The 24,410-nt window shown below is 36.7% G+C and overlaps 1 protein-coding gene and 1 long non-coding RNA gene across 3 annotated transcripts in view; one reads left to right on the forward strand and one right to left on the reverse strand.

The window, feature by feature from the left end:
* Positions 1-24,410, forward strand: part of PRKG1 (protein kinase cGMP-dependent 1) — a 1,332,247-nt gene that overhangs the window by 311,563 nt on the left and 996,274 nt on the right. The window lies entirely within an intron of this gene.
* Positions 6,213-16,864, reverse strand: LOC116528448. The gene is made up of 3 exons (XR_004259030.1): positions 16,853-16,864; positions 12,224-12,227; positions 6,213-6,295 (listed from the first exon to the last, which is right to left on the reverse strand). It is a non-coding gene; the product is annotated as an uncharacterized LOC116528448 (long non-coding RNA).

Genomic DNA, 24,410 nt, shown 5'->3' on the forward strand with positions numbered 1-24,410 from the left:
TTTTCATATATGGCCTGTATTGTGTTGAAACAATTTCCTTCTATACCTATTTTGTGGGGAGTTTTTTATTATGAAAAGATGACGACTTTTGTCAAATGCTTTTTCTGAATCTATTGAGATAATCACATTGATTGATTTGCTTATGTTGAGCCATCTTTGCATGCCAAGGATAAATTCCACTTGGTTGTGGTGTATGAACTTTTTAATGTTCTGTTGAATGCTGCTTGCTAGTATTTTATTGAGGATTTTTGCATCTGTATTTATCAGGAATGTTGGCTTTTAGTTTCCCTTTCTTGTTGTGTCTTTGTCTGGTTTTGATCAGGATGATGCTGGTTTCATGAGTTTGGAAGTGATTCCTCCTATTTTATTTTTTGGGAAGAGTTAAAGAAGGATTGGTATCAGTTCTTGTTTGGTTGTTTATTGGCATTCACCAGTGAAGTCATCTGTCTGATCCTGAGCTTTTCTTTTTAGAGAGGCTTTTGATTACTGACTTAAATGTCTTCCTTGTGCTGTTGGTCTACTTAGGCTTTCTATTTCTTCTTGATTCAGCTTCAATAAGTTGCATATTTGTAGAAATTTATCTATTCCTTTAGGTTATCCAGTTTGTTAGCATGTAATTGCTCACAATAGTCCCTTATGATACTTTTCATTTCTGATGCACTCATTGTAATATCCTCTCTGTTATTTCTGATTTTATTTATTTGAGTCTTCTCTTTTCTTATTAACCTAGCTGAGTTTGTTGCTTTTGTTGATGTTTTCAAAAAATCCACTCTTATTTTATTGATTTTTTATTGTTGTCTGTTTCCTTTTTGATTTACTTCTCTAATCTTTTTTAATTTCTTCCTTCTGATAGTTTTAGGCTTAGTTTGTTTCTCTTTTTCTAGTTCCTTGAGGTGTAACGTCATGTTGCTTAATTGGGAATGTTCTTTTCAGTGCAGGCATTTATGTTGTATTTTTGTTTTCATTTGCTTTGAAATTAAACCTAGTTACATTGCCGCCTCTGCTTTTCCATGTTTTCTTTAGTCTACTTTTTAGCTTTACCTTTATCTCTTCTTTCCCTCTTTATTAAGATCTCTTAACTTAGATAAATATAACTTAGTAAGCAGTGAAGGCATTATTTCATTCCTTACAGGAGGATATTCCTCTGTTTTAACCTTGGATTCTAGGACTAACTGGTCCAAAAAGGAAAGAATAATTACCAAGCATAGAGTCCAAAAGCGGAGAAAAGCAACAGTTCACCTCCCCTGGCAATGATATTATAGTATTATTTTAAGATTCAGTGAATTCTATACTTCTGTTCTGCAAGCTGTAAGATTGGCTTATTTGTAATAAGGAGAACAAGTGCACATTGTGGGAAGGGTAGACATTTAGAGAAAATAAATGACCTTGGGGTATTGAACTCTGGGAATCAACTTCTTCTCTAAAGTTAGGGGACATGCTACTTTTAGATGTTGAACCTGTGGGTGTTCATTTGAATAGTAGAGTCATAGAAAAAACTTTACTATCTGGAATATAATAAAAATGCTGCTTTAACTGCTAAGTCACCATCTGTTATTAGCTCTTTGCTACTGATTTATCTTTTTTCCTTTTAAAACATGAATTCCTAGATTTTCATATTATAATTTTATACTTACCTTAAATTAGGATTGAGAGAAAACTTGGACAACACTTCTTAAAAGAAAATTATTAACTTGTAAATAAAATCACACTTTTAGGTTTTGGTAAGAGCTGGGGAAAAAGCAAAAGCAAAACAGGAAGCCTGTAGGTGACCCATGTGCATTTCTATGTCATGAGTAACAGGAATGGAAGAACTTTTGTTCCACTGCAGTTATGCAATCTAATTATTCACTGATTCAGCTACACATGCAGCATTACTACGTAGGTTTGAACATGGCATCTTTGCCATATGTCTCTTTTTTAACCTTGATATCTTACATGTCATAGGTTTCCATCAATTTTGATGGTTGTCCTCATGAAGATAATGATTATGATAATGCCTCCCATTATTTTCTTTTTAGTATAAGGCAATTTAATGGATTCCCTAAAAAATAAGGCAAGCAGTTTTTAACCCTAACAATGAGGGATAGAGTAGATGCCCTTAACTACACTTTCTTACTATTTCTTATACTTTCTTGTATTTGTATTCATATAAATAGATGTATGTTAAGGAAATTCATTCACCCATTCATTTATGTACCTAACCATTATTCCTTCATCAGTTCTTATTAAGCACTTACTATGTTAGGCCCTGTATATACATTTTACGTGCATTATTTTCTAACCTTATAACAATGGTGTGTAGAGAAACTAATATTATCCTTTTTGTCAGATGATAAATTCATGATTAGAGATATTAATTATTATGTCGAAGTTTGCACAGCTGGCAAATGACACATTTGGAATCTGAACCCACACAATCTAATTCAAGAATTCCATTGCCAGTACTTCAAAAAATGGCGTTTATTTTATAGGCAAAGAAAAGGCACTGAATTAAATATTATGACTATGCTTGTGACCTTAGGAGATTTAGGTTCTGAGTTAGACCTGATTTAAAATTATCGATCCACCAATTACTGATTACATGAACTTGGTGGGAGTTGTTCAGCCTCTTCATACTCCAGGTTCTTCCTTTTTCAACAGTGCTGCTGGGCCATTAAATGAAACAGCTTTATCTAGAAAGCTCAACATATTATACCCATTATAGATGTTAGCTGTTACACACTTACTTCTCCCCATTTCAGGAGGGAGGGAGAAGATGAGTTTTTATTTTACAATCTTATTTTATAAAATCCTAAACCTGGAGTCTAGGGGGTAATGTAGGAATTGAAATGTGAAATGGTTCTGATCTAAGGTGGAAACATTAGATGGATGAAAGAATATCATGCAGATATAATTTAAAATTGTTAGGTTGGAATATTTTATGTGGGGCTAAGAGTAAAAGAAATCTATCATTTGTGAGTGGTAGAATGTGAAGTGATTAAATAGGTTAGGGACTAGTAAAGGAAGTTCTAGGACAATTGCTGGCACATAGTAGGCATGCAACAAAAGTCTGGAAGCTTGATTGCTATGATCTGTATGCAGACATTATATGGTTGACATAAATGTGTTAATATTGTTCTTTTGTAAGTGTTTTCCTGGTATTTAAGTACAATGGAGTACAAAGGTTTGTTGCATAAAGTGTAATAAGGAAAGGAATATGACCATTACTCCATCTGTCACTTTCACTCCTGCCTTTAAATGAGATGTTTGCCCCAATAAGATGATTAAGTTAATGGTTCCTTAAAGCCCCACACACTTACCTGTCTTTTTGCCTTTGCTGAATTTATTGCTTAAGACTTTAACCATTATCTCTTTTTGCCCATTTTTTTCTTTTTATTTATTTATATTTTTTGAGATGGAGTCTCACTCTGTTGCCTAGGCTGAAGTGCAGTGGTGCGATCTTGGCTCACTATAACCTCTGCCTCCTGGGTTCAAGCCATTCTCTTTCCTCAGCCCCCCAAGTAGCTGGGATTACAGGTGTCCACCACCACACCTGGCTAATTTTTGTACTTTTAGTCTAGATGGGGTTTCACCATGTTGGCCAGGCTGGTCTCGAACACCTGATCTCAGGTGATCCACTCACCTTAGTCTCCCAAAGTGCTGGGATTACAGGTATAAGCCACCATGCCTAGACTCTTTTTGCCCATTTTTCAAAGTAGACACTTGGTAGAACTTTTACAGCCTGCCTGTAACATACGTCTGTAGTCCTAGCTTGGTTCTAAATTCCATGGTGCCTCCTCCTTGGAAAAACAGAGAAGGTGCTATGGGATTTAGGACCAAGTTATGGCTACAAAAAGGTTATAGGTTACCTAAGTTACAGGCTGATAGCCATAGGTTTATTGTTCTCTGCACATGTGGTTGTTTCTTGCCTCTCAATGATATTATATGCTTCTTTTATACCTCATGCAGTGTAAGTGCTCTGCAATAATAGAAATTCAATAAATGACTCTTAAAAGTTACAATTAAAATCAGGATTGAATTTTGTGGAAAATCTTGATGCAAATGTACAAAATAACTTCAAGAAAATTAGAAAGCCATGAGTCATGCATTTCCTGGTACTATTCATTCCTCTTTAGGTACTATCATTCTGCTCAACCTAACATTTCTACCACCTACACCTACCATCTGGAATTTTAGGCAGAGGGTATGAAGGGTGTCAGATCTTGAAAGAAAATTGCCTTTTTTCCAAAGTTGATGAAACTACCCCACAGTTGATTGGCTTACTTGCTCAGCAAGAGAGTAGAACCTTGTCTTTATGAATTAAATGTCACTATTTTGTCTATTTGAAGATGACCTTATAGAGGATCATGGTTTATGACAAGTTATTTTGCTGAGACCTGAATTTGAATTGTGTATTGGTGAATGAGCCCTGTGCACACAGTCAGAGCAGCTGGTGTCCATGCAGCTTTTCTTCTCTTTGGTTTTCTGTGTCATACACAGTAATCCCTGTGAGTTATTCACATCTACTTCTTGTCAAGTAATAGTATACTATAGTGGTATCATAAATTTGGGATTTATGAAAGTTGTGGGACATACTTCCATGTGAATGTCAGTGGATTATTATATTTAACAATTTGTTCTCTTTTGTTTTGATTAAGAAACTCTTTGCCGGGATGCTGAGTTCTGATTAAAATTTTATACACCCTTCTTATTTCTCTCTGCAAAATTATAGCCTTACTGATGAATTTTGCTTTACTCTTGAGTGTGGTTTACTTTTGCAGCAAATACAAATTTGCAAAGTTAAATCTAAAAGCCACAGCTAAACATAGTTCTCCCGTAGAGTTAAGAACTATAACTGTTTCTGTGGACCCGAGCAAAAGTACCTTCTTTTACAAAACAATGTTCTTCTTGTTCCATGGTCAATTACACACTGAACCTCTATGTTATCCCAGATCTAAGCAGCAGGGCTGCTGTCTCCAGAATTATATTCAGCAGCTGTCTCCTCCCTGTTAGCTTACCCATTCCTGATGTGTGGATTCGTTTCAGAAGGCTCCAATCCAAATAAGACTCAATTAGCAGCAGCCTGAAAATAGTGTGTCTGCCTTTCTTTTTCTGTATAAACCTTCATAACTTTCTGTAGAATGTTGACTTTTTTTTTTTTTTGAGTGAGATAAGCTCTTGTCATTCCAGCTAACTCTCATGTCTTGGTGACAGCAAAATGGAGAAATATTAGGAAATCTGACAAGGAGAAACATTCATGTCCAATAGAGTCCAGCAACAGATTAGTGAAAGAAACTGGCCATCCAAAATTATCATCATTCATTTCCTGCTCTAAGTCAAAGAAATCATTGTGCTCTGCTTAAGCCCCCTGTTGAGTTCATTTCACTGACCCTTCCTTAATATTGGCTGAAGGGTATTTTTAATAACTTGGTATGTTTGGGAGTCAAAGGAGGCCAAGTTTCTGGCTATGCTCAGAAGGGATGAAATAGTAATGAAATGTTTGGGGAATGAGAGGGGAAAAAGCAAATGCCTGAAAGAAACCTACCTTCTTTTAGACCTGTTTGATATAACTCACCTAATTGTTTCTGAAGAAGGGGAAAAAATACACAAAATCCTCTGAGAAATATCAATTTAAAAAAATTACAGCCTTGAGTGAGCCACTTCAAAGTGTGCAGAGAATTAGTTTATATTTTATTTGGAAACTGATGTTTAAGTCAAATGGAGCAACAGAAATGCACAGTAATCTATCCAAAAAAGACCAAAGGATTGGGAATAGGTCAGGGCGCAGTCATAGAGCAAGGTGAGGGGTGGCAGACAGTGGAAGGCAACCTGGCCAGACAGTCTGGGCATGTGAGCTGAATCACTAGTGTGGGGACCACTTTCCCCTAAGAAGCTCTGTTCTGACTGATCCTGTCTCCTGAGTCTCCCCCATTGCCACTGGACATTGCAGGTTTGGCTTCCTGGCTGCTGGTTTTGCAGTCATAGGAGTTCTGTTCAGTTTACTGTGATGAGTATGAGCAAAGCACTGTGAGCCGTCGGGTATCAGGATGAGTGTGTCACTGGTTTCTCTTCTCATGTGTCATCCGTGTGAATTCTTCCCATCCATCAGCCTCTTCTAGACGTGACCTTAACTTAACTCTGATCTCTCTCAAGCTATTTCTCTCAGAGTGCTGATCAAACAGTTTGGAACCACAGTATTAGCTATGTCCTTGTTCCATCTAATCTGTAAATTTGCTGAGGATGTAAGTTATACTTCTTTTTAAATGTACTCTGCCATTAGCATATTAAGAAACACTACTAGACATTTAATTGACACCTGTTGAGTAACTGGTAAGTTAATTAATATAGGACATTATGGTAAACATGTCTTCCAGAGACGTTTAAAAACTTTCATTCAAATTGTATGTAACATCTACTTAACAAACATTTTTAGTATGTAGAAACAGAATTATATCCAGTAAAATATTAGTCATTTTAATAATTTGAGATAAAGAGTTATTGGGGGCCAGGTGCAGTGGCTCACGCCTGTAATCCCAGCACTTTGGGAGACCAAGGTGGGCACATCATGAGGTCAAGAGATCGAGACCATCCTGGCCAACATGGTGAAACCCCATCTCTACTAAAAATACGAAAATTAGCTGGGAGTGGTGGTGTGTGCCTGTAGTCTCAGCTACTCGGGAGGCTGAGGCAGGAGAATTGCTTGAACCCGGGAGGTGGAGGTTGCAGTGAGCCGAGATCACACCACTGCACTCCAGCCTGGCACCTGGAGACAGAGCAAGACTCTGTCTCAAAAAAAAAAAAAAAGAGTTATTTGGCTGACTAGATTTTATTCAGTTGGTACCTGTTTATTAAGTGCCTTTGGTGTGTCATAAACACTGATGATGTAGTTGAGACCTAATAATGGCCTAGGAAAGTATGAACAATATGAATATCTTCAATGTTAGTTCTTTCAGGTCAATCTTTTTAAATGATTAATTTGTAGCAAAACCTGGAGATCACTTTGTTTTGTTTATGGGCAAGTATTTATAACTTCTACCAAAACCAGGAATAGTTTACTAAATATGGGGGTTTGAAGACATTGTCTTTACCTGGGAAAAGCTTCCAGGCTGCAAGAGAGGGTAAAGACAGTGAGTAACATTTGAGATGTACTTTATTTAATTATTTAACAAATACCTATCCAGCACGCACAATGGGCAGGCTCCCTTCCAAGCAGGAAGTGATTATGGATCATCTGTTATAAATATAACCTCATTTAATTTTTATAATAAGTCTATAAAGAAGGTTATTATTACCCTCCTTTTAAAAACAGGGAACTTGAAACCCTATTTTACAGTTAAAGTTCAGAGACATTAGGTATTTCCCCCAAGGTCTCACAGCCTGTGTGGTGGAGCTTCTTGCAAAAGTATGTTGGCCCTTTATAGGATAGAGAGATTAATTCTAATCAGGGAAAGAAGGGAAAAAGCAAGCCCCAGAGAATGGATGCTATTTCAACTGTGTCTTGAAAACTGGTTCAGACTGTTTTGTTTGCAAATGTTGGACAGTCAAGAATGTACCCAGAGAAAGCTATTCCGTAAGGGACATAAATGTAAGATATTAACAAAATGCAATTTTCTGTCCAACATTAAAATTTTAGGAAGATATATCCTCCTCTCGTCTCTTCTCTCAAGGACTTCCCAAGTTTTAGTGCAATGTTCACTTTAATTTTTAAGAGTATGAATAATACAATATATTTTGCATGGCACTGCCACTTTATTTAAATCTCAAAATTTTCTGAGAGTTTAATATTCACCGATAGTCTTCGCAGCAATCAATGGCTATGAGATGAGTCACCAACTAGGAGATCAAACAGGCCTATTCAGTTTAAGGTGACCCTCCTGTGTGAGCTGTCAGTGACATCTGCCAAAACCATGACTTATTTGGTAGAAATGCCTGGTCTCTGCTTGTTGGAAAACTGATAGCCTCTTTCACTCTTTCAACTCAGTGATTAACAATTACTGCCTAGAAGGCTTTGCTGTATATATTTAACAATTCTCATCTTACAGGGCATGAAAGTGCTTATTTGCTTTTAAATATAAATAGTGAAAGTATAAATACATTCTTTCTTTCTGGATAAGATAATAATATTAAATTTAATTTTTTGTCTCTAGTGTTATTGCATTTTTCTAACAGAAACACTAAATAAGACACATTTTTAATATTTAATTCTATTTAAGATACCACAAATTATTGTTCAATTTTAAAAGAAAAACTATATCCAAAATATTTTATTTGTTTGTTTGTTTATTTTTGAGACACAGTCTGGCTCTGTCACCCAGGCTGGAGTGCAATGGTGCAATCTTGGCCCACTACAATCTCAGTCTTCCAGGTTCAAGCAATTCTCCTGCCTCAGCCTCCTAAGTAGCTGGGATTGCAGGCACCCTCCACCATGCCTGGCTAATTTTTGTATTTTTAGTAGAAATGGGGTTTCATCATGTTGGCCAGTCTCTTCTCAAATTCCTGACCTCAGGTGATTTACTCGCCTCTGCCTCCCAAAGTGCTGGGATTATAGGCATGAGCCACTGTGCCCGGCCAAAATATTTTAAAACATGGCAAATGATCATGGGGTTTCAGTGGTCCAAATCAGAATTTTCTTTGGAAGAAAAACATTAAGAGGAATATACTAATAAAAAAAAATCAGTGTAAGCACTTGAAAATAAGTTAGAAAAAATACATATAGAGCAAAAGGAAACCTCTATATAGTAAATATTATATAGTGATATAATATCAAATAATCAATTTGAAAACATTAAATAGAATACAAATATCTCTAAGGATAAAACATGTGAACAATTGGTGTAATAATTAAGTTGAATACCAAAGGATAATGTAAAATCTATTTCACTCATATATCAGGGATTGGACTTTCTGATAAGACCCAGAGACACACTTTAAGTATCTTACAGATGAAGAACCAGAAGTTTGTCACTTCCTTACATCACATTACTTGTAAGGGGTAGAGGGAGCAGAGCTACTACATAAACCCAGGGCTAAAATCTGCAAGGCCATTCTTTCTATGTGCTGGTACAGAATGAAGACTTTGTCATGGTGCATTCAGCAGCTTTGATCAACCGGTCACTTGTGAGTTAGGCATAATCTATTTGACAGAGACTCATTGAAGGTCTGGGGATGTAGTGAGTCAGAGGATTGAGCTTGCAACTTATGGGAGCACTCACCCCTGGAAAGGTAGCCCTTCAATTTGAGAGCAATAGCTATGGGACTACTACCCTAATTCTGCCAAGAGTAGAGTTTCAGAGCACAATGGCACTCTTCTCCCATACTCAAGATTTATATTTTAGAATAGAATAGTAACCTTACAGGATAGGCCTCCTATTCTGCTTCATGCATTTTCAGAAATGCCCTTGAATTATTTATATACTTTTTTGGCTCGACTTACTTACTTTCCTTTATGTTGGCTTCCTGCACAGAAAGTTGTTGGGGTTGACCAGTAGATGCAATTGATAAAGGGCTGATTTACAAGAGACCACGTTACTGGAAAGAGTGCCTCTCTCCAAATAAGTAAACAAATTTTTTCCAGAAAAATCCTAAAAACAAAAAACAAACAACAACAACAGCAAAAAAACCTTTCTAAGACCTGTTTAGCTTGCAGAAGACTTTCAATTAGCTTCAGGGCAGCATGAACAGAATGTTCTGTACCTTGAGTGGTCCATGCACTCAGGAGAATGTGCTGATTTCAGCATCTTCCTTATAGCCATATGAACACCAAAATAGGATTCCTTTTTTCTCTGCTTCGGCTTTCTGGAGCAACTGTTTTGACTGTGCAAAATTATAACATTTTCATTGTTTTATGTTTCTCTGAATAAAAATATCATTTTCTTCCTAAAGAATTTGACTTGCTAAGCACATAAATTATGAATTAATATCACATTCCTGATATACAGGGCTTTTGTAATCAAAATAACTATCAGACACCACAGAGGAATAAGAGGTTGAATATGTTCACTTTCTGTCTGGCTGTTGGAAGCCTCAGGTCATCACTTCTTGGAGGCAGTCCTGACTGGAGGCAACAGACACTAAACCAAATATTCTGTGTACCTTATGACAGTTAATTCTTGGAATAGCTCTGGAAAGTAGACATCATATGATCAATATTTTATTGAAGACAATGCTACAACAAGGATGATTTAGTGACTTATTTAAGACCTCACAGTAACAGAACCTGGATTGAAATTAAGTTTGGCCTGAGTCAAAGTCTACTTTCTTTTCACTGCATTATACTGGTTAGGCTTAGAGAATATATTGCAGGCAGAATATGGCATTTATACCCAAATTTCATAGTTGACTTACATTTGGGATTTCTTTTTGAAATTTCAGTTTTATAGGAGAGAATGGCAAGTTGTATATCCTCAGAATTCAAGAGCGAGATTTGGGCTTGAAAATTACCTGTTTGAAATTCATATGCATGTTTTCCTCTTCAACTTTCCATATAAAGTCCGACTTTTACCCAATATGGTCTTGGCTGTACCCCTGTGTAGTTCTGGGACTTTCCATAGTTGATATGTGTATGTTAGAGGTGAGGCAGAGAAAATAAACATGTCAATAAAAATGCCTTTTCCTATGAGAGGTGCTAATAGGCTTTCTCTCACTCAAGAGTACATTTTCAATGTCTGGATTAATTCAGCTGTCCAGGAAAGAGGTTGTGCTTTGCTGTCCATATACAACATCTAGTAAAGAAGGCTTAGCCTCATCATTCTTCTCTAAGGAGGCAGTATTCATGACCAACTGATCCCACTGAAGACAATATTAGCAGAAATTATGAAAGAAGCTTACATAGTATTTTGCAAAGTTCATGAACTTACATTGCCAAATGTTACGTGATTTTACTGAATCCCTCAAAACTCCTCTAAGGAAGTTGAGAATATCTCCATCTTTTCCAGTGAAGAAATTTTGACTTAGAAAGGTCAAAGGGATTTGTTTGAGATCATAGAGTCTTCTGGCTCCCAGTCAGGGGTTGTTTTGCCTACAGTACCATCCTCCACCAGCTACATTACACACTTCAGAAGTGTGAAAATGGGAAGCAGACTATTTCTCCTGTACTCTGAGTATTAGTTGCTCCCTTCTTGAGTTAGAGAAATGTCAACAAACTTGCAGTTTGCATAAGAATTTGATACTTAATCATAATTTATCATTACACAGTGTTGATATATTTATACATCTTATTAACATAATGCATAATGAATACACAGACACATTTATGCACATGCATACACACAATCCCCTTATACTTTATGTTTTCCAGGTAAAATGAGAGTTAACATTTGTTGAGTGTTTAGCATGTTCCAGATACTGTGCTCAACTTTTCAATAGAGGAAAGTATATTATTACCTTAATTTTGTAGAAAAAGAAGCTGAGAAGACCGTGGAGGTTCAGTAACTTGCCCAAGGTAGTGCAATCAATGGTGGCACCAGGATTTGACCCCAAGATGATCTTCTCCAGAGCATTTGCTACTAAGCACTTTTTAAATTGACTCTCTTTCCCTTATTTCTGATGATGGTGGTGAAAAGCTGGGAAGGCAGTGTGCAACTTACAACATTCTTCTAGTAGAATGGTGCTTAAATATTTCACATGTATCTTGCATTTTCCTGAAGTTCATGTTTATTTTTGAGCTCCTGGTCTCTAAGTTTACTTTACCTTTTATTTAAATACATAAAATAGAGGCTGTCCTGAGTAGAGGCAATAGATATTAAACGAAATATTCTATGTACTCTATGACAGTTAATTTTTGGAATAGCTCTGATGAACATAAAACACCACAGACTGAAATATGTTCTGTATTATTTACATTTTCCCATCTTTTATAAAGTTTTATGTCATACTTTTGAGGTACTCTAAATAATTTTAAGAACGTGATTTTTTGTGTATTATAAGAAGAGTAACATAGTCCCAAAGAAAGAAGAGGTTCCGTGAGAAAGTCTATTTCATCTCACTTTGTTCCACTAGGTTTTCAGTTGTCAAAATTCAAGCATTCAGTAAACACAAATGTAGATTATGTCAATTGAGCTCCACCTTTTAGTTTATTTCCCTCTTAAATCAAAGGAAAGTAATTTGAAATCCAAATAAGAAAATGAAAACAACAACTGGGAATTCAAGTACCTAGGGTATATTAAATATTTATGTGCTAACTTTTCCCATGGAGCTTTGCTACATCTCAGACCTTTTCAAAATGAATTCCTTTCCCTTGTACTACTGTACTATTTTTAAGCTTTGTTACATTTTTTTTTAATATAGATTGCTTGTAATTTCTGTGAGTAATTGTGGTGGCAGGGAAGCTGGGTAAGTACAAGGTGCTTAAAAGGTTGACTTTTTGCTTAGATAGAAACAGGTCTTTGCCTGTTTCACTATTTACTCTCTGGTAATCCTGTACAAGCCACTTAACTTCTTCATATTTCAGTTTCCCTGTATGTTAATAGGCCTATAGATACTAACTACTTCATAGGGATTTTGCAGTGATTAAATTACATATTTCATACAAAGCACATGGACCTATTGCTCAGTAAGCACTAGCTGATGTTATTGTTAATATCTTTTCATTCTTATTCTCATCTCTTGATTTCAGGGACTTATTGCCTTTTCCCTGAGCAAGGTAATAGCAAGGCTATTATATTAGCCCTCTCACTGGTCCCTAACAATCAGTAGTCAGTGTGTGGTCAGGAAACTAGATAATGTGAGATATTTTATCAGAAATGATTTAATATAGAAATTGTTCAAACAGGTTGAGGAGAGGTGCTGGAAAAATAAAACTAGAGTAACACAGATCCAATAACTGCAAGAAGCAATTGCACATTTAGGGTAAATTTAAGGGAAAAAGTAGGAGTTTTAGGACTTGCAAGCTCAGACGAGATCTCACTGAGCTGAAATCCAGTCTTCTGAGGAGGGGATATTATCAGACTTTTGCAAGGAGCTGAGACCTTTGAGGATGGGGATCACCAACTGGTGCTGGTGCTGGTGCTGAGGGTATGATGAGGCTGGTCCTGGGAGGGGAGAGAAGGCTGAAAAGTGGAACCTACTGCTGCTGCCCAGGTGAAGTTGTAGTCCTGGGGTCATGCAATCAAAAAGGACAGCCAAGCAGGAAGGAGTTAAGTTCCTTCTCCCTCCTCTTGCCTCCTTGCCTCCCCCCTGGGCTCCTCTGGCAGATAGGAACAGTCTTCCTGTTGGTCAAAATCAACAAATGTAGTTTACTGAACCATGTGGTTTGCATCAGAAAACAAAGGACAGAAGGATGGGTTTAGAGCTAAGAGGCAGTAGCTTAGTAACCAACACAAACGTCTTTCAAATCCCAATCTCTTTTATAAACCCCTATTGGATTAAATAATCAACAGAGTGAACAGACAGCCTACGGAATAGGAGAAAATACTTGCAACTGTGCATCCCACAGAAAACTAATATCTAGAATTTACAAGGAATTCCTACAACTCAATGACAGCAAGAACAACAAAAATAATCCCATTAAAAAGTGGGCAAAGGACATGAATATGAACTTTTTTCAAAGAAGATATACAAATGGCCAGCAAGCATATGAAAAATACTTAACATCACTAATCATCAGAGAAGTGCAAGTTAAAACCACAATGAGATAGCATCTTATACCAGTCAGGGTAGCTATTACTAAAAATACAAGAAATAACAGATGTTGATGAGGATGCAGAGAAAATGGAACACTTATACACAATTGGTAAGAATATAAATTAGTACAACCACCATGGAAAACAGTATGGAGACTTCTCAAATAACTACAAATAGAACTACTATTCAATCCAGGAATACTACTACTGGGTATCTGCCCAAAGGAAAAAAAAATGTTATATCAAAAAGATACCTGCATTTGTATGTTTATTACAGCATTGTTCATAATAGCAAAGATATGGAATCAACCTAACTGTCCATCAACAGATGATTGGATAAAGAAAATATGGTATACATATGTACAATGGAATACTGTTCGGTCATAGAAAAGAATGAAATCATGTCTTTTGCAACTACGTGGATGGAACTGGAGACCATTGTCTTAAGTGAAACAACTCAGAAACATAAAAGTACTATGTGTTCTCACTTACTAGTGGGGAGTAAATAATGTATGTGCATGGGCATTGAGTATAGAATGATAGACCTTGGAGACTGAAAGGTGAGGGAGTCGAATGGGATGTGGATGTTGAGAAATTACCTAATGGGAATAATTTGCATTATTCAGGTGATGGATACTCTAAAAGGCCAGACTTCGCCAGTACACAATATATCTATATACAAAATTGTACTTGTACTCCTTAAATTTATACCTTAAAAAATATTTCCTGCAGTATCATTTGGAACACAGCTCTCACCTGCTCAAATATCTTCATGTCCTATTGAGCAAAGTAACTTCAATACACACTTTAAAAAAAAAAAGAACTTATTATGAACATTGTGCTCTGGGCTGTGGAGGATATAAACATGAATAAGTTTTTCTGTCCTCACAGTTTAATGAGGAACAAGGTTAACAGAAGTCATTCCATAGCAAAGGCTGAAAGTACTTGGAAGGAGGGATGTGTCCTGACTGTTGAGATTCAGGAAGATTTCATGGAATGATAAGTAAAAATTCACATTCAATGGTGTGGCCTCTTACACCTGGCTGACTTCTTACTATTCTACCTATATTTAATTTTTTTGCTACTATGTAACCATTTCCCATTTATCCTTCAGTGTTTCTTATCTGTATAGTTTTTTTTTTATGCCACTCACTAAGACACATGGCCAAGAAACACCTTCTATGGGTGTTTTCAACTAGTTATAAGAATACAACATTGAACAAACGAGACAAGGTGTCCTCCTTATGAAACTTGCCATCTAAGTGGGGAGGCAGTTCTTAATATTAAAAGATCACCAAATGACCTTTTAATATTGCAAAATTGCACATCATGGTTGGTGCTGGGAAAGAGGTGCACACTGTTATGTTAGCAAGGTGATCAGATTTAGTTTTGGAGTCACAAATGGCTTCCCTCAGGTATAGGTGTTAGGTTAGGTTGGGTCAAGAAGGCTGTTTTTAGACTGCAGAAAATCTTGGACCAGAAGGAGCAGAATGTATATCTGAGAAAAGGTCATTATAGGTGCAGAAAAAGGGAATGAGGAATGTGTACAGCACTTTTTCATATGGTAAGCTTTTCTCAGGGTCAAGTCAAAAGGCACCTCCTCCATGAGGCCTTTCTTAAAATATTTGAACATTAAAAAGATCCTCCCTCTTTTCAATTCTTAGCCATTCTATATCTCTCATGAGAGTGTTTGTTACCTACTGCCTTGGTTTGTGATTATTTATGTGCAAGTTTGATTGTCTGTGCTCAACTGTAAGGTTCCAGAAACCAGAATTTGTCTCATTTCCATCCTTGTATCCTTCAGTGCCATGAGTTCTCAAAAAATATTTGCTAAATAAGGTCACCTCCTCAATATGCCTGTTAGCATTTAGATGGTGTGTTCAGTTACATGGAGCCATTCAGTGTAACTGTTTCTTTCATTCATTGTCTCATATTACTAACTGACTTGTCCCCAGGGAACATTGGCAGTCACTTGACAGTTGTGCATAACAGGTGAAGTATTCACTGGCCCACTTTGTGAAAGACATATAAGTTTGGCATTTGAGGACTGGTACCTTAGATCTCCATGAATCACAATGAATGGCTGCTTGACCAAAAGTGTTCATAAATCTGTAGCATTACAAAATTTGGGTTCAACCAACGAAATTTGCTTTATCTTTTTATTTCACCATCTGTGTTGCCTTGTTCTGATTTCCATGTCATTAGACAAGGAGAAAATGATCATCTGCCCACAGCAAAACACTTGGAATCCAACAGAGATTCTTCTGAAAAGTAAACACACCATGGAAAGAAGGACTTAGGGGGAGCATCACACCTGTAGGCCTTCTTCCTGGTATTTTTTTTTTCAGACAGAATTTAGCTCTTGTTGCCCAGCCTGGAGTGCAATGGCACAATCTCAGCTCACTGCAACCTTCGATCCCCAAGTTGAAGTGGTTCTCCTGCCTCAGCCTCCCTAGTAGGTGGGATTACAGGAATACGCCACCATGCCTGGCTAATTTTGTATTTCTAGTGGAGATGGGGTTTCTTCATGTTGGTCAGGCTGATCTCAAACTCCCAATCTCAAGTGATCCACCTGCCTCAGCCTCCCAAAGTGCTGGGATTACAAGCATGAGCCACTGCACCTGGCCTTTCCTGATATCTTCTAGGTCTCTTTGCAACAACCTGAGTGGACCCATTCTCCTGTGCTCAGGACCTAGTTCTAGGTATTCCCTTATCTTTCTTGAATATGGTCGTTCATTGGTATCTATAATGGAATATAAAAATAGCTGGAAAATGAAAACGACAAAACTCTGACTCCACATCATTTTACAAAAGTGTCGGAGTTAATAGTTGTGGCAGAACTGTAACTTCTAAGGAAAACTGAGCTATGACAAGCAGCCCCAGAATGAAAGGCAGACAACCCATTGTCAGGGTGACCCAGAAGTCCTAATTTGTGGGAATGATCATTATATGAAGACTGTAAATCTGATTAATGTGCACTCTGAGATGAGGTATAACATTTTGTGCCAAATGAGGTAGGGGTGAGTGAGAAAGGATGATAGAAACAGCTGGTTCTGAACATGTCTGAAGGACCATATTAGAATTACAATGATGTAGAGAAATATGTAAACAAACATAGGCAGCATTCAGATGGATATGTGTGTGTGTGTTTTAGTGTTTATATAAACATACACCTTAACTTATTTATAGACTAATAGCTGATGAATTAACCTTCACCAATAGACCATTTACAGTCCCCAAATAGTGGGGTACACAATTTTATTCTCACTGTAAAACTTACTCTTTGGTAGGACATATTGCCAAGTTTTTCACTATGGAACTAATCTGGAGGCCATATGGTGAAGTTTAATTTATGGGTAATATTATCTAACAGCATTCCTGTAGCAGTTGGTAATTGTAATGTTTCATTATCTCAGTTTAGTTTTGTCATAATCTTGTGACATGGGCTGATATCATTATTCCACATTGATAAAGATATTTAGAGACAAACACAATTCCCATTAAGTTGCTGTGTGTGTGTGTGTGTGTGTGTGTGTATAGGGTATGTGTATGTAGAATTGTTTTTGAGTCATATAGAACATTCTTCCTCATAACTGATATTCTGGATTAAATTTTAATTTGTGGAGTCTTGGGCAAAGTCTAAACCTAAATAATGCTTGGGAAGCGGGGCCAAACCTGAAAACCTGTGTCAGATTGAACCTATAATAGAGAGGTGAGGTTACTGGATTCTGGCTTCAGAACATCTTTTCCTCTTTCTGGATAAGTAATGAAAAAGAAACAGTTCTACCCTTCCTTTCCCACTCTTTCTTCCTATTCAGAGTCTATTCCATCTTATTTTACTTGTTTTTATGGATGAATTGTAAGGGTAAAGCCCAGCCTGCCCTATGTCAGAAGGATTAGACCTCATTATCTGTCCTGATTTCTCAAAGGCATGAACCAGGAACAATCAGAGTAACTTTTTTGGACCTTTCAGCATGAGAAAGGAGTGTTCTTTTTCCTATAAAGACTGAGATGGAAAGGAAATAGAACAAATGCTTCTTGATTCTGACTTTTGTAGTATGTAGCCTTATTACATATACAGTTGTCCCTTGGTATCCACAGGGGATTGATTCCAGGACCCAGTGCAGATACCAAAATTTGCAGCTGCTCAAATGTCTTAAATAAAATGGCATAATATTTGCATATAATCTGGGCACATCCTCCTATATACCTTAAGTCATATCTAGATTACTTATAATACCAAACACAAGGCCTACACACCACTTCATTCTCATGGATTCAAGGTAGTATTTGGCACATGCTAAATTCAAGTTTTGGTTTTTGGAATTTCATGAGAAAATTTTTCTGAATAGTTTTGATTTGCATTTGGATGTATCCATGGGTGTGGAACTCATGGATAAGAGCAGCCCCCTCTATTCAGTCTGTGCAGCAACTGGTAAAGGACACAAACAAGTGTAATGAGGTCTATTCTTTATTGACATATGGCAGGTTGTTCCTCACCTTCTTTTTACAAATAAGAAAACTCTGATTCAGAAACCTTAATACACAGATATATTTGTGTATATGTATGTACATGTTTCTGTACTTAAGTATGTTATGCAAGGTCACAGAGCAATGTCATGGTAGAGCCAGGGCTTAGCAGGTGGCATAGGTTTTACACTTCCCTCAATATTTATTAAACCACTAACATCCCTCAGGGATGCTGAGAATCTCAGTGTCCCTCTGTAATATGATCACATGCGCTCTGTTTTTCTGCTACCTGACCCCTGAAATGTTGGAGTCAGCAGGAAAAAAAATAAAAGAGAGAGAAAGGTGAAATTAATTAAATGGGATAATGCATGTGAACACAGTTTGTAAATTCTAAGGTCTTACAAAAGATTTTTACATTAGTAATAGTTGCAATATGCTCATTTACATGAATCACTTATCATTCACAGCTAATTACCAAGCAATACAGTAACAATTATGTGGATGATGAAATACACATCAGATCAACTCTTCTACAAGCTGTTTCAATTACAATATTCAACTCTCCTCCCTTGGTTTCCATCTTCTAAATATATTGCTTAGGGAACTTGGATAACTACCGACAACTAAAAAGAATTATGAACATTCATCATAAAAAAGTAAGCATTCATCCAAGAAAAACAAATGATAGAAGTGAAAGGTGAGATTCTATTTCTGAGCTACTCATTGGCTTTTCTTAGGAGACTGAATTTGTGGACCCTGTGAAATTTCCATGTGCATTACTACACCATCTTGGAAATGGCCATTTACATTTTCAACATGAGACAGCTAGCAGGACCTCATCAAGTTCTGCCATTCAAACTGTATGTCTCCATTGGCCTCACATCTATGTCCTTTAGTTGGTTTCTACTCATGCCATTTTTCCAAAACAACTATAATTACTAGAAAAATTTAACAAGCAAATATTAACTTGGCTAAGATATGATTTTCAAACTATATCACAGCAGATAACAAAGTTTGCAATGACATTCTATGTCCTACTATTCAAAGCAATTAAGAGAAATGAGTATTCAGCCCCTAACATTCTGACAGGCTCTTTCAATAGTACGTCCAAATAAAGGAACTTTTTGTAATCAAAAAAACTGATTTATTTCTTGAGATTTCATAATATGAGATAATATGGTCATCACTGATTTACTAGCAAGTCACAATTGTAATGTATTGAAAAATTTAATGGCCTTGACTTTAGAACTGTAATGAGTTTTGTAATTGCTCATGTGAGAGGTGATTGGTTATGCTAAATATATGGGGGCAAATAAGCAAATGTAACAGGTGACATTTGTTGTTCTAATAAAATACATCCAGCTTTGGACAAGTTCAGTGTAAAAGTTATAAAAAAGAAACTTTAAGAGAGGGAATATGTGAACACAGTATTTTTATGGAAAGGCGGGACATCTTGAATACTAATCTGGAACTTTATTGGTAAGGAGGACCATTTATTGAGTTCTTACTATATTTTTAATTTGACCTAGGCATTGACTATCCCATTTAATCTTTATAAGCAATCCTGTGGGAAAATACAGTGTGGATTATCTAAGTTACTTTCCTGAGACCATGTAGCCAATAAATGGCAAAGATAATTCAGTCGTGGGTCAATTTCAATGATATTTCTACTGTCCTAGAGGTTTTGTATGAATATGTGATATTAGAAATAATTAAATATCAAAATAGTTATGCACAGGGATTTGAGACAAAGCTGCACAATTAGATAAAAGTGACCATTTCATTCAAGAGGAAGAAGTGATAAAATTATATGCAGAGATGAGTAGGTCCTGTTTGGATAACTCATTTGTCTGCATCTAATCTGTATCTTCAGAGTTTTGTAGACTGTTTGTATCACACTTAAATATCTCTTCCAAAATCTCCTATAATTGGATTTAACCTTCATGGCAGGGATAGATGAGATTAATGACAAGAGGATCAATAAAAATACTACCCAGTAACATTCCCAGAGCCATTACAATCTGACTAACAGAAGGATGGAGTAGAAATAACCATTCTGTTTTCAATGAACTTTTGAGTTTATCTCATTTTGAAGGCACACAAGAAAATCTAAGATAAATTATCTTTAAGAATTTTACTGGCCGGGCGCGGTGGCTCACGCCTATAATCCTAGCACTTTGGGAGGCCGAGGCGGGTGGATCACGAGGTCAAGAGATCGAGACCATCCTGGCCAACAGATCGAGACCATCCTGGTCAACAAGGTGAAACCTCGTCTCTACTAAAAATACAAAAATTAGCTGGGCATGATGGTGCGTGCCTGTAGTCCCAGCTACTTGGGAGGCTGAGGCAGGAGAATTGCTTGAACCCAGGAGGCGGAGGTTGCGGTGAGCCGAGATCATGCCATTGCACTCCAGTCTGGGCAACAACAGCAAAACTCCATAAAAAAAAAAAAAAAAAAAAAAAGAATTTTACTGAGATTTCCCCTTGGGTAAAGTTTGTATGGAGAATCTCAGAGCTAATTTAGAAGATACTACTTTGATGGTTGAACAAAAAAAGTAGAGAAATAATTATGATAAATCATCAGATGAAAACTGTGTTTATATTATTAAAGCTGATAAATATGTGGCATTACTACTTGATAGAATGAAGAGTTCTTAAGTCATGTAGGGAATGGTTTGTTCTTAAGACAAATTTGGACAGAAATGAATTGTGATAATGGTGTTATTACCGATGCCTTAAAATTCAGGACACTCTAGTTTCAAATATTATTACAGATCAAAGTTTCTTTCCAAAGACTATTATAGAAAATTTTAAGCAGCAGTCACCAACTCATGACATGGGTTGTTTTTGTTCTGACTGAGGCTTGAGACTGTGCACAGAAATGAGTGGATAGTTACTTCTTTTGAGCTGGGTGCGTAAAATTAACTCTTGGCTTTTTCTGATAGCCAAGAAATCTTCCCACACACAATCTGCAGCCCAGTTGCAAGGAGCTGATGATCTCATGGTCAGGTAAGTTGGTAGGTGTCTTTCCTAGAAGTTGTAATTTAATAGGTATGAAAGGTCCTTTAATTTATCCCCTTTACACCTATCCTGCAGGTATCACAGGCACTGAAATTCTGCTAGCCAACTAGATGTTAGATTCAGATTCAATTTACACTTTTTCCAAGCATCAACTATAATACCCAACTACTGCTGAATTTTTTATATACATGGTGCATATGTGTTTAATTTTTATGAGGGTTTTCCCCTCTTACAACCTACGTACTACAGATATTTTACAATCAAGAGTCACATGTACATAAAACTAATTTAGTATTAAAGAGAGAAAAATATAGTCACAAATATCTGATTTTAAGATTAAAATTAGTAACCCCCAATTTTATTTAAATAACAAGAGCTTTGTCTTATTCATCTTAGTTCATTTCATTCTTCCTACCACACACACAAACAGACTTGGCTCTCCCTGTGTGTAAATGACATTAAATACACATAATGAATCCTAAACAGAATAAATTGTTGACATGTTAAAGTAGTTGAAAGGGAAAGAAGCAACTAACATAAAGAGTAAAGGTGTAAAGGGTCCAGAGTAATAGGGAGACCAGGACAGACCAGACTTCAAAGACAAGGAAGATGAATAATGGGAAATGCATAGAGAAAGTCAAGGATAACTTGGCACATTGCAGTTCCTGTCACCATGCTCCTCATCAGTAGTTACATGTTACTTAACAATCTATCAATGCCTTCCATTTCCTATAGAATAAAGTCTGCATTACTTAGCCAGGTTATGTCAGGGTCTCCAAAACCTGATCCACCTGTTCCTCTAGCCTAACTGATCTAGCCTGTCTAACCACATTCTCTCCTGTAATAAGTGTTTGTACCTGCCATTCTTTTTCTTCCTTCCTAACCATTCCACAAGCCAGCCCAAACATCCTCTGCAAAGCCTTCTCCTGAGTTAATCCTTTCATCTTCTGTGCTGTGGTACTTCCTACACACTTTATATTTTAGCTTATTTGATCCAATAATTGCAATTGTATGTTTCCCTGGCCAAATTCTGCACTAGGCTGGGAACTCTTTGGAGACAGAAATTACGCTCTACTTATTTATGTGTCCTCAGCTTTTTGTTCAGAGACTGTGGCATGGTAGGCATTCAGTAGATATCTGCTTGATGTGTGAAAATATGGAAATTTATGTTTCTTAGCCTGGCAATCAAGGTCCTCTTCCAGTCTCACTTTCTAAAGATAGGATGTCATAAGGATTTAGTAAGCTTTTACTTTTCTAGAGAGATAAAATAAGAATGATAAATATGCCTACTTCAATAGACTATCATAAGAATTAAATAAAATGGTACATGTAAAACACAACATAGTGTCAAATCATTGATAAGACTCAAATGATATTGACTAGTATCATTATATCACACATTTTTCAATATAGATAGTTTTTAAGAATAAATAAGAATAAGATTCATATATGGTAAAGACTTTCAATGCTATGGAAATATTGAAGAGGATCTGATAAAGGGGTAGAGTCCCATGAGGAGGCAGGGTCCCGTGAGGCATTAACAATCTGGGGCATATGAATGCAGAGTAGGGAAAGCAGAGGGAAATTCCAAGGACAAGGAATCACGACACAAGATCAGGGGATTTAAAGATTACTTGTATTGGAAGATTTTTTTTTTCATAAAAATCTAAACAGAGAAGAACAGCTAGAGTATATTATGTTTAAATAAGTTGAAATTCTTGAGTATTTTGTAAAAGTTCTTCTCTGTGCTCAGTTTAACATATTTTAAATTAGAGCCTATCTTAATAAATTGCTTAGAATCTGAGCTTAAATTTCTTCTCTTAATTTGTTGACGGAAGTCCTACATTGTTGATTTGCTTTCATTTTGTCTTCAGCCAGGACATTTCCCATGGCAGTTAAATGATTTCTATAATAACACTTCATGCATAACTGCTGGCTAACTATAGTATTATCCTTGCCATTGCTTTTTATAAGCATGTACCATGAAAATTTGTGACAATTTTGTTAACATATACAGTCTCAAATTGGTTTCTTACACATTCCTGTGAATTCTGAATTCTCTTCTTTGAAAGCTTCCTAGATAGCTCAGCATTCACTGAGTTTTCCACTTAACTCCCTTGAAGGAGATTTTGAGTGCTTTGAACAGCTATTACAAACCAGTTAACGGACTTGGGACAAGCCAATGCTCTCATTTCTGCTTCCATTTTCTCTCTTGCTGAATGGGAATCTGTACCAAGCTCTGTTCCTCCAGAGAAAGAGTGTACAGATAAGTTAAACAACATATTTGAACTATTTTATAGAGCCTTAGAAGAAAGGAACCAAGAACATAATTCTTTTACCTAGTTAGCAATTTTTGGCCCGCAGTTTGTGCTATTGCTGGGTTTGTAGTGGCCTTTGTTTGCTGTTTTTCTTTCCTTTCTGCTCTATGGACTACTGTCAATTTATTGTCACTATTTTAGGCACATAAAACTGGCAAACAAAAAGGAGTTTCTTTACTCTCAGTTATTAGACAATATCCATCTTTCAGAATTAGCATACAGATGAGGATACAGTTCAGGTTTCAGTCTGGGATTTATCTCCCAGGCATCCTTCTACCAAAATGTGTTGACCATCTCCCTAATCACTACCCTGTCATAAAATAAGTATTCAAATAACCATGGCTTTGTACATTAGGCAAAGTTAAAAAGAAAGGTGGTTCTTCTAGCAAATATATGTAAATAGCTTCAGAAGTACAATAAAAGTGCATCCTGCCACAGCCTGTCATTCCACACCCACGCTGTTAGGTGCTGCTCTTTGCAACCATGTCCAAGACTGAAAAAGTTTGTGGAGAAGAGCCAGGAAGTGGATAGGGCGACTATGCCATCTCTAACATGCTGTACACGTTTTCCTCATCCTGTACCATACTACTGGTCCTCAGCCATAACAAGCTCACACTGGTGCCACCAAACACAGCAGAACTGAAGAATTTGGAAGTAATCAACATCCTTCATAGTCAGATTGAGGAGCTGCCCACACAGACCAGCAGCCTTCGGAAACTCAAGCAAGTGAACCTGGGCATGAATGAGCTAAATATTTTGCCTGAAGGATTTTGCTTTCTACTTGCTCTTGACCTTCTGGATTTGGTGTAAAACTTGAATGAAAATTCTCTTCCTGGAAACTCCACCTACCTTACCACCTTGTGTGCACGCTATGTAAGTCACAAGGATTTTGAAATCCTACCACCAGATATTAGGAAGTTCACAAAGTTGCAGATACCCAGCTTTAGGGATAACAACCTCATCTTGCAGCCTAGAGAAATTGGGGAGCCTACCCAGCTTAAGG

This window comes from Sapajus apella, unplaced genomic scaffold (genome assembly GCF_009761245.1).
Source record: "Sapajus apella isolate SASKATOON/1434 unplaced genomic scaffold, GSC_monkey_1.0 scaffold58, whole genome shotgun sequence".
Classification (NCBI taxonomy): domain Eukaryota; kingdom Metazoa; phylum Chordata; class Mammalia; order Primates; family Cebidae; genus Sapajus; species Sapajus apella.